Genomic DNA, 10,458 nt, shown 5'->3' with positions numbered 1-10,458 from the left:
GATGAAGCTGAGAAAAAGAGATAAAAAAAATTCTGGATCGTAAGGGGAGAAATAAAGAACTAAGTGGTTCAATTAAACACAACAATATCCATATCATAGGAATTCCAGAAGGAGAGAGAAAGGGGCTGAAGCAGTACTTGAACAAATCATAGCTGAGAACTTCTCCAATCTGGGGAATGAAACAGACACTGAAATCCAGGAGGCACAGAGAACTCCTGCAGATATAACCTGAATCAATTTTCTGTATGACATATCATAGTGAAACTGGCAAAATACAAAGATAAAGAGAATCCAGAAAGCAGCTAGGGACAAACCAGCCTTAACCTGCAAGGGTAGACACAGAAGGGTAGTACCAAACCTATCTACTGAAAGTTGGCAGGCCAGAAAGGAGTGGCAGGAAATTTCCAATGCGATGAAGAGGAAAAGTATGCAGCCAAGAATCCTTTATCCAGAAAGTCCGTCAGTCAGAATAGGAGAGATAAAGGTTTTCCCAGTCCAACAAAAACTGAAGGAGTATATCACCACTAAACCAGGCCCACAAGAGATCCTAACGGGGACTCTGTAGGTGGAATGCTGCAAAGACCACAAAGGACCAGAAACACCACTAAAGCGTGAAACCTACTGATAATACATTGACTCTAAATTCGTATCTTTCAATAATTACACTGAGTGTAAATGGACTAAATGCTCCAATCAAAAGACACAGGGTATCAGAATAGATTAAAAAAGGAAAAACACCCATCTACTTACTGTCTACGAGAGACCCATTTTAGACTTGAGGACACCTTCAGATTGAAAGTGAGGGAATGGAGAACCATCTCTCATGCTACTGGAAGTCAAAAGAGAGCTGGAGTAGCCAAAGTTACATCAGACAAACTAGATATTAAAATAAAGGCTGTAACAAGAGATAAAGAGGGACACTATATCATAATTATGGGGTTTATCCATCAAGAAGAGGTAGCAATTATAAATGTCTATGCACCCAATTCAGAAACACCCAAATATATAAAACAATCACCAACATAACCAATCTTATTGGTAAGAATGTGGTAACTGCAGGGAACTTTAATACTCTACTTACAGCAATGGACATATCATCTAGACAGAAAATCAATAAAGAAACAATGGCCCTGAATGATACACTGGACCAGATGGGCCTGACAGATACATTCAGAACTTTTCATTCTAAAGCAGAATACATTCTTCTTGCATGCCCATGGAACATTCTCCAAGATAGATCACATACTGGGTCACAAAATAGCCCTCAATAAATACAAAAGAACTGAGATCATACCATGCACATTTTCAGATCAGAATGCTAAGAAACTTGAAACCAACCACAGGAAAAAGTTTGGAAAAACTCCAAATGCATGGAGGTTACAGAACATTTACTAAGAATGAATGGGTCAACCAGGCAATTAAAGAAGAAAATTTAAAAAATATATGGAAACAAATGAAAATCAAAACACGACAGTCCAAACCCTTTGGGATGCAGCAAACACAGTCCTAAGAGGAAAATATATTGCAATCCAGGCCTATCTCAAGAAACAAGAAAAATTCCAAATACAAAATCTAACAGCACACCTAAAGGAACAAGAAGCAGAAGAACAAAGAAACCCCAAGGCCAGCAGAAGAAGAGAAATAATAGAGAGCAGAACAGAAATAAACAATATGGAATCCAAAAAAGAAACAATAGAACAGAGTGATGAAACTAAGAGCTATTTTTTGAAAAAATAAACAAAACTGATAAACTCCTACCCAGACTTCTCAAAAAGAAAGAGAGGACCCAAATAGATAAAAATCACGAATGAAAATGGATTTATTATATTCCCTCAGAAATACAAGCAATTATCAGAGAATACTATGACAAATTATATGCCAACAAACTGGACAACCTGAAAGAAACAAATTCTTAGACACCCACAAACTACCAAAACTCAAACAGGAAGAAACAGAAAATTTGAACAGATCTATAACTAGTGAAGAAATTGAATCAGCTATCAAAAATCTCCCAACAAATAAGAGTCTTGGACCTGATGGCTTCCCTGGGGAATTCTACCAGACATTTAAAGCAGGGTTAATACCTATCTTAAACTGTTCCAAAAAACAGAAACAGAAGGAAATTTTCCAGACTCATTCTATAAAGCCAGCATTACCTTGATTCCTAAAACAGGCAGAGACACCACAAAAAAGGAGAATTACGGGCCACTATCCCAGATCAATATGGATGCAAAAATTCTCAACAACATACTAGCAAATCAAATTCAACAGCATATAAAAAGATTATTAACCATGATCAGGTGGGATTCGTTTCTGGGTTTCAGGGCTGGTTCAATATTCACAAATGCATCTATGTGATATATCACATTTATACAAGAAAGGATAAGAACCGTATGATCCTGTCAATAGATGCAGAAAAAGCATCTGACAAAATACAGCACCCTTTCTTAATAAAGACCTCAAGAAAGTTAAGATAGAAGGAACCTACTTAAACATCATAAAAGCCATTTATGAAAAGCCCACAGCTAATATCATCCTCAGTGGGGAAAAACTGAGAGCTTTCCCCCTGAGATCAGGAACACGACAGGGGTGTCCACTCTCACCACTGTTGTTTCACATAGTGCTGGAAGTCCTAGCATCAGCAATCAGACAACAAAAGGAAATAAAAGACATCAGCAAAGAAGTCAAACTTTCACTTTTCACAGATGACATGATACTCTACATGGAAAATCCAAAAGACTCTACCAGAAGTCTACTAGAACTGATACATGAATTCAGCAAAGTTGCAGGGCACAAAAATCAATGTACAGAAATCGGTTGCATTTCTATACACCTATAATGAAGCAAAAGAAAGAAATCGAGAAATTGTTCCCATTTACAATTGCTCCAAGAACCGTAAGGTACCTAGGAATAAACCTAACCAAAGATGTAAAACATCTGTATGATGAAAACTTATGAAGAAAATTGAAGAAGACACCAAGAAATGGAAAAACATTCCATGCTCATGGATCAGAAGAATAAACACTGTTCAAATGTCATTACTACCCGAAGCAATCTACACATTCAGTGCAATCCAATCAAAATTGCACCAGCATACTTCTCAAAGCTAGAACAAACAATCCTAAAATTTGTGTGGAACCACAAAAGACCTCAAATAGCCAAAGTGATATTGAAAAAGAAAACCAAAGCAGGAGACATCACAATCCCAGACTTTGGCCTCTACTACAAAGCTGCAATCAACAAGACAGTATGGTATGGGCACAAAAACAGACACATAGACCAATGGAATAGAATAGAAAACCCAGAAATGGACCATAAATGTATGCCCAATTATTCTTTGACAAAGCAGGGAAGAGTATCCAATGGAAAAAAGACTGCCTTTTTAGCAAATGGTGCTGGGAGAACTGGACAGCAACATGCAAAAGAATAAAACTAGATCACGTTCTTACACTATACACAAAAATAAACTCAAAATGGATGAAGGACCAGAATGTGAGACAAGAAACCATCAAAATTCTAGAGGAGAAAGCAGGCAACAACTTGTTTGACCTCAGCCACAGCAATTTCTTGCTCGCCACATCTCCAAAGGCAAGAGAATTAAAACCCAAAATGAACTATAGGAACCTGACCAAGACAAAAGCTTCTGCACTGCAAACGAAACAATCAACAAAACTAAAAGGCAACCAACAAAGTGGGATAAGATATTTGCAAAGGACATATCAGATAAAGGGCTAGTATCCAACAACAAACAATCCAGTGGAGAGACTGGTAAGAAATAATCCAGGAAAGAAATGAATAGACACTTCTCCAAAGAGGACATCCAGATGGCCTAAAGGCATATGAAATGATGCTCAACATCACTCATCATCAGGGAAATACAAATCAAAGCCAAACTGAGATACCACCTCACATCAGTCAGAGTGGCTAAAATGAACAAATCAGGAGACTATAGATTCTGGTGAGGATGTGCAGAAATTACTGTTCATGGGAATGCAAACTGGTGCAGCTGCTCTGGAAAACAGTGTGGGGGCTCCTCAAAAAATTAAAAATAGAACTATCCTACAACCCAGCAATAGCACTACTAGGAATTTATCCAAATGATACAGGAATGCTGATTCATAGAGATGCTTGGACCCCAATGTTTATAGCAGCACTTTCAACAATAGCCAAAGTATGGAAAGAGCCCAAATGTCCATCAACTGACAAGCAGATAAAGAAAATGTGGCTTATATATACAATGGAATACTACTTGGCAATGAGAAAGAATGAAATCATGCACTTGCAGCAACATGGTTGGAACTGGAAGGTATTATGCAGAGTGAAATAAATCAGTCAGAGAAGGACAGATATCTTATGTTTACACTCATATGTGGGACTTGAGAAACTTAACAGAAGACCCACCATGGGGGAATGGAAAAAAATAAAAAATCACTAAGGGAAACAATTACTATGTATGTGTTTGTCTGCAATACCAAATTTGTGCTCATAAAAAAGATCTCTGTAAACGTGTGGTAAGATTTAGCTATTAGTATCAATTCTGAGGCGCCTCGAAGGCACCGTTGGGTAAGCATGTGACTTTGGCCCAGATCATGATCTTACAGTTTCGTGAGTTTAAGCCCTGCATTGGCATTGGTCCCTCCCCTGCCCCACTCATGCTTGCACTCTCTCTAAAAAGTAAACATTTAAAATATATATATATCCATTTTCTTAAATTTGTTATTCTTTCAACACAATCATTTCCGTCTTAAAAGAACATGTAGTGTCAAACACTTATAATGCCATTAGACTCTATCAACTGTCTTGTCTTGATCCTTAATGGCATTTACTTATGAAATCACATTGTTAGGTTCCCACATACAGTGTAACACAGAACCAGTATCAAAGTATCTGAAATCAAAAAACTAGCTTTAGACTCAACATCTAGCTAATCTTGTGAAAGTCATTTCATATCTAGATTCCCATTGGTTATCAATCAAATGAAGCCTAGACGATCCATAATGTGCTTTCCATTAGAATCATTTCAACATATATAAAGACCTACACAGGCTTTAAGAACTTCTCTCCTGTGAACTGAAACTTTGCTGAGTCCTAACTTAAACTGAATATAACATTTGCTCTTAAACAAATCAGCTAAGATTTGTAAATAAGAATAAATCACTCCCAAACCCAGTTCTACAGTCCCATCTTACCATATTATCTCAAAGATTTATTTATAAAAACATCTGGGGCCCCTGGGTGACTCAGTCGGTTAAGCATCTGATTTTGGCGGAGGTCATGATCTCGCGGCTTGTGAGTTCGAGCCCTGCATTGGGCTCTCTGCTGATAGTTCGGACCCTGAAGCCTGCTTCAGATTCTGTGTCTCCCTCTCTCTCTGCCCCTCCCTTGCTTGTGCTCTCTTTCTCTTTCTCAAATATAAAACATAAAAAATTTTTAACTTATATAAACATTCATCTTTCAAAAAGTGAAATACGTTTGAAACCAACTTGAACGCTGAACTTCATTCCATTTATCCTAGTCTACAAGCCTCACATATCCACTCTTAAGTTTTGTGTCAAACAGCTCCCCAAGTAACTGTCAGGTGGATGTTCCCACTAAGGGCAACCTTTCCTTTCCACAGGGTTTACTTGCATGACCTCCAGTTAGCACGGCTGAAACATTACCGGCCCCCCAACAACACGGACGAAGCCTCGGCTAGCTGCCTACTAACCACGAGTAACTGCATGAGGCCCGAGCCCGGCTGCCAGCTCCACAAATCACTGTGTAAATAACAGATGAGCATCCTAACCAGTGCCAATCACTTCACATCTTTCAAAGTCTGTTAGTGAGGGGTCACTGCACCTGTTACCCACATCCAGACAGCAAGCCTTAAAACAGTGTTGCTTCCTTCTGTGCCAGTAGTGAACCCATGTGACATTCTTTAAAAACAGCCAAAAAAGGACATTAGTCAACAAAGATCAATGTACAGCAAAGAAATGAAAACTGAAAGTGCGGCAAAGAAAAACCTCATAACACTGAAGTGAAATGTGCATCATGTTAAATGCAGTTACAGAAAAATATCTGACCAAAAGTGCCGGAAGACTCTGGAAGAGCGGCCACACACACTTTGTAAATGTGAGCTTATGGAGGTAAACACGGGAAGCAGTTACAAAAATGGAAGAAATGTTCCGCAGGAAGTGAGAAACTTCACAATGAAGAAAATCTCAGAGATTACTTCCAAACCCTGAGAGCACAAAGGATAAATAGTGGAACTGATGCAAACTGAGCAGTATGACGATTACTGAAGCACAGAAAAGATGTCTGCTCCATACCGTAAGATTATGATGAGAAGAAAAACTCAAGCCTTGTTCAAACTGCTCTTGACAAGTTTTTTACAAAGAAAACATTCCAATTCTTAATGTCTCATTTTTAAATTACAATACTGTACAAATATTAGCTTTACTATTTTTTCATTTTCCTATATACCCATAACCACAGAAGAGTTTTTAATATCTGAGCAAACATTTTCAAAGGTCACAGACTGATAGTTTTTCTTACTTAGTAAGACTGCTTTGAACAGTCTCAGTCTGCTCGGTCATTCATTTTTACCATTCTGCAGTACTGTGCAAAGAGGTGATTGTCTGAATAATAAGGTTGGATTATTTAATCACACTGTCAAGAGCAAACATGTATCAAGAGTATCGAGGTTCCTAACAGAAACAGAAAAACCCATGAGGCCAGTTATTAAAGTCCCAAGGGGGAAATGTACTAGACGACTACAATGTGGCTCTGACATCGCCCAGTCCCCAGGTTCTTCTATGTTACGATTTACACATGCAGATCTCTTCTGTTACTATTCTCAAGTTGTGCCTGTGTGCCTTCATCTTGAAGAGAAGGAAAACAAAATCATGCTGTCAAACCTCGTCAGAGAAGGGACGGGGAAAGCAGGGCTTCCGCGATTCCCTGGCATGCCTAGCGTGCCACAGTAATCTACCAGAGGCCGCAGTGAAACTAAAGTGCTGCTGATCTGCACAGTGCTGCCCACTTGTGAAGAGGGTAGTTAGTTGTTACTTTTGGTTTCATTTTTCAATCTTATGGCCTACACAGGCCTACTATCAAAGAAAAAAATACTGCTGTTTTCTGAGCCTCTCATTACTTAAAGATATTTTACAATCATCTATATTCAGAGACTAGAACCTCACTAGTGTAACTTCAGTGACAAAAAAATTTTTTTAATTTATTCTTTTTTTTTTTTAATATAACTTACTGTCAAGTTAGCTAACATACAGTGTGCTTAGTTCCAGGGGTAGATTCCCACGATTCATCACTTACACACAACACCCAGTGCTCGTTCCAAGAAGGGCCCTCCTCAGTGCCCAGCGCCCATTTCCCCACTGCCTCATCATCTTTCACTTTGTTCTCTGTACTTAAGAGTCTCTTATGAGTTTGCCTCCCTTTGTTTGAAACTATTTTCCCCTTCCCCTCCCCCATAGTCTTCTGTTAAGTTTTTCAAGTTCCACATGAGTGAAAACATGTAATATCTGTCTTTCTCTGACTTTCTTCTACTGAAATGATACCCTCCGGTTCCATCCGTGTAGTTGCAAATGGCCGGACTTCCTTCCTTCTCATTACCAAGTTGTATTCCACTGTATCTACAAACCACATCTTCAAATGATAAGAAACTTAAAATGTCATTAACAAGGTATCCTGGATGGGATCCTGAGACACAAAGTAAACACTGGGCACTCTAACGTGTAATCTTCTCTGTACTATCTTCACAACCTCACTGCTAAACTAAAAGTATTCTAAAATTTAAATTTTATTTTTTAAGAAAGTATAGTACATACTTTTTCATCTAACAGTAAGTCTTTTATTACTGCTGGGATCTAATTAAATTTTTGAATCAAAGGTACTAAATGTACTAATAAATTTCTATTCCTTAAAGTAGTGTTTCTTAAGCTCTGTCCAATGAAATCCTCTTGACCTCCAAAGGTGATTCTGCCTCTTGGAAATAGGGGACCTGGCCAGTGGGTCTCCACCACAGCCCAATTCCCATCCACAAGAAACATCTATGTCTGAAAAAAGGATTCTGCTAGAAAGAAAAGTGTGACAGCCACTCTCAAGCCTAAAGACAGTAAGATTCATGATGAAGGAATATTTCAAATTCACAGTTCCTTAAAACAGAAAGAACACTAGACTCAGGACAAAACAAAAACAAAATGCAAATTCTAACCTTGAATCCATCACTAACCAACTATGTAAAATCTTATAACTTTTTAGCCCTCATTTTTCTCATTTGCAAAATAAGACCAAGGGCGCCTGGTGGATCAGTCAGTTGAGTCTCCAACTCTTGATTTTCGCTCAGGTTATGATCCCAGGGTGCTGGGACTGAGCCCGCATAGGGCTCTGCGCTGAGTGTGGAGCTTGCTTAAGATTCTCTTTCCCTCCACACCCTCCCTCTCAAATAAAACAAGAGGACCAAATGGTACGGCAAAGTATGTTTCAGCTTAAAATTCTCAGCCTAACTGGAGTTTTTCTCCCCTTTCTTCTCCCCAACTTTTCTTCTAGTAAAAGGAAGGATAAAAGTGTATGACTCAGATAAGGCACATTAAAATATAATGCCTTAATAAGGATCAAAAAATACTTGTCAGATATCTCTTCTTTTTAACCTATCAAGGAACTATTTTTATCAAGAATATTTTGTCTTAAATAAAAAACATGTATATCACTATTTAATGATTTTTTTCAAAGTTGTTTTTTTTTTTTTTTTGGTCATCTCTATACCCAAAATGGGGCTCGAACCCACAACCCCTAGATCAAGAATCCCATGCTCCTCAGAATGAGCCAGCCAAGCACCCCAAAACACGTATGTTATTACATGACCTAGCTCATCTCATTTTAAATTTCACGGTACATTATGTTAATTTCACAAAGATACAGAGACTATTACCCTGCAAAGAATATAAAAGTATAGCTAACAGAAAGTGTAATTTAAAAAGTCCAAAGCCGCTTCTGCATTCATCTCCCTCTCAGTTCAACAATACTGTCAATAATGTAAGGCATATAAAATGAATAAATAGAAAACTGAAATTGACCAAGTTTTTAGCAATCTTTTCAAAATGAATGTCAGTGAGGAAAACTCAAATGCCTAAAATACATCCTTAGAAATTATGCTAAAGTTTCATAAATCTGAAAGCACGGTGAAAATTTAACAATCGTCATTCTGAAACAGAAACTAGGAACTAAAGGCTTCCAATGGATAAGGAAATATGCCAATAATCAGCAACGTCTTTATAATTTATACTCGACTTCCTTAAATAACGACTAAAAGTGGTTAACAAAAAGTATCTGCCATTACTATCATCTAATATTTGCTCTTTTCAAAATATTTCCACACTTTCTCATACGGAAACATGTTTAAATAAACAATGCAATCCACAAAATGAAAACGACCCAACTACAATGTACCATTTTATTACTACATTTTCAAGAACCCATATTGGTACAACTCTCAAGAGAGATATGGCCCCATTCGAAAGCACAATGGATTTCAGATAGCAAGTACAATTAAGTTGTAACAATAAAAGCTCATTTTTAAAATAATCCTTGTTTTTACTAGTTCGCTCAGACCTCAAGTATACGGAGATATCCCCCAACGCTAAAATTGTCAGAGCCTAGCCCCTACGACACCTGTGCACAATGAAGACTGGATTTACAACACCTAACTTTATGTTAATTTCACCTAACTTTTCCTTAAAATATATATTGCATGTATCCCATTCCAATAACATAGCTGCAAACTCCTATTTTTTTTAGCACATATACACTTAAAATACATTTAGAATGCTGTTTTATTTAAAATTAAAATTTTTGTTTTACTATGCAATGATGGCATGAAATATTAAATCACAGTGTTCTATGGCCTGGTTTCAATTAGGAGAAATGGAAGATCAAACGTATGTTTAAGTAGTAAAACTTAACGTTTTCCTTTTAATATATTGTAAAATGGTCAAGTTTTGAAAATCTCAGTGTTAATTTTTAACCTCAAAGTCTGTGCTCATAGGAAACCAAGCAGCACGAGACAGGAGCGGAACAGTCTGAGGAAACAAACGACTTCTTCCATTAGCGTCTTCTTGCTCTGTTTCTATTTTTCTTGCACTACATTTCTGCACTTAAATGAATCAAAATACAACACGTATTCAGGCAGGTAAGAATGATCCTAATTTCTCCGTCATTACAAAGAGCAACAGTCCTCTTCTGCCTACTCCTCTCCTGCTCCACCCATATAAAGGCAAGTCCAAGAGGCCGGGACCCTGCTCGACCCAGGTCGCCCCGTACCCCCGAAGCCCTCGGTGCCTGATGTTGACACTGCCCACCGTGGGCCTCCTCTCCAGTCTCCCACACTGTCCCCAGCTCAGCGATCTGACCCGCACCCGCTAACCCTGCGAGGGCGGCCGCGCCGGAGCCACCCCGCCCCCAGCC

General features: G+C 38.3%; 1 protein-coding gene across 1 annotated transcript in view; it reads right to left on the bottom strand.

Moving 5' to 3' along the window:
• The window catches only part of UBE2V2 (ubiquitin conjugating enzyme E2 V2), a 46,704-nt gene that overhangs the window by 35,880 nt on the left and 366 nt on the right, over positions 1-10,458 (bottom strand). The window lies entirely within an intron of this gene.

The sequence above is a fragment of the Suricata suricatta genome, chromosome 15 (assembly GCF_006229205.1).
Source record: "Suricata suricatta isolate VVHF042 chromosome 15, meerkat_22Aug2017_6uvM2_HiC, whole genome shotgun sequence".
Taxonomy (NCBI): domain Eukaryota; kingdom Metazoa; phylum Chordata; class Mammalia; order Carnivora; family Herpestidae; genus Suricata; species Suricata suricatta.
This window is presented reverse-complemented; position numbering and strand designations above follow the sequence as displayed.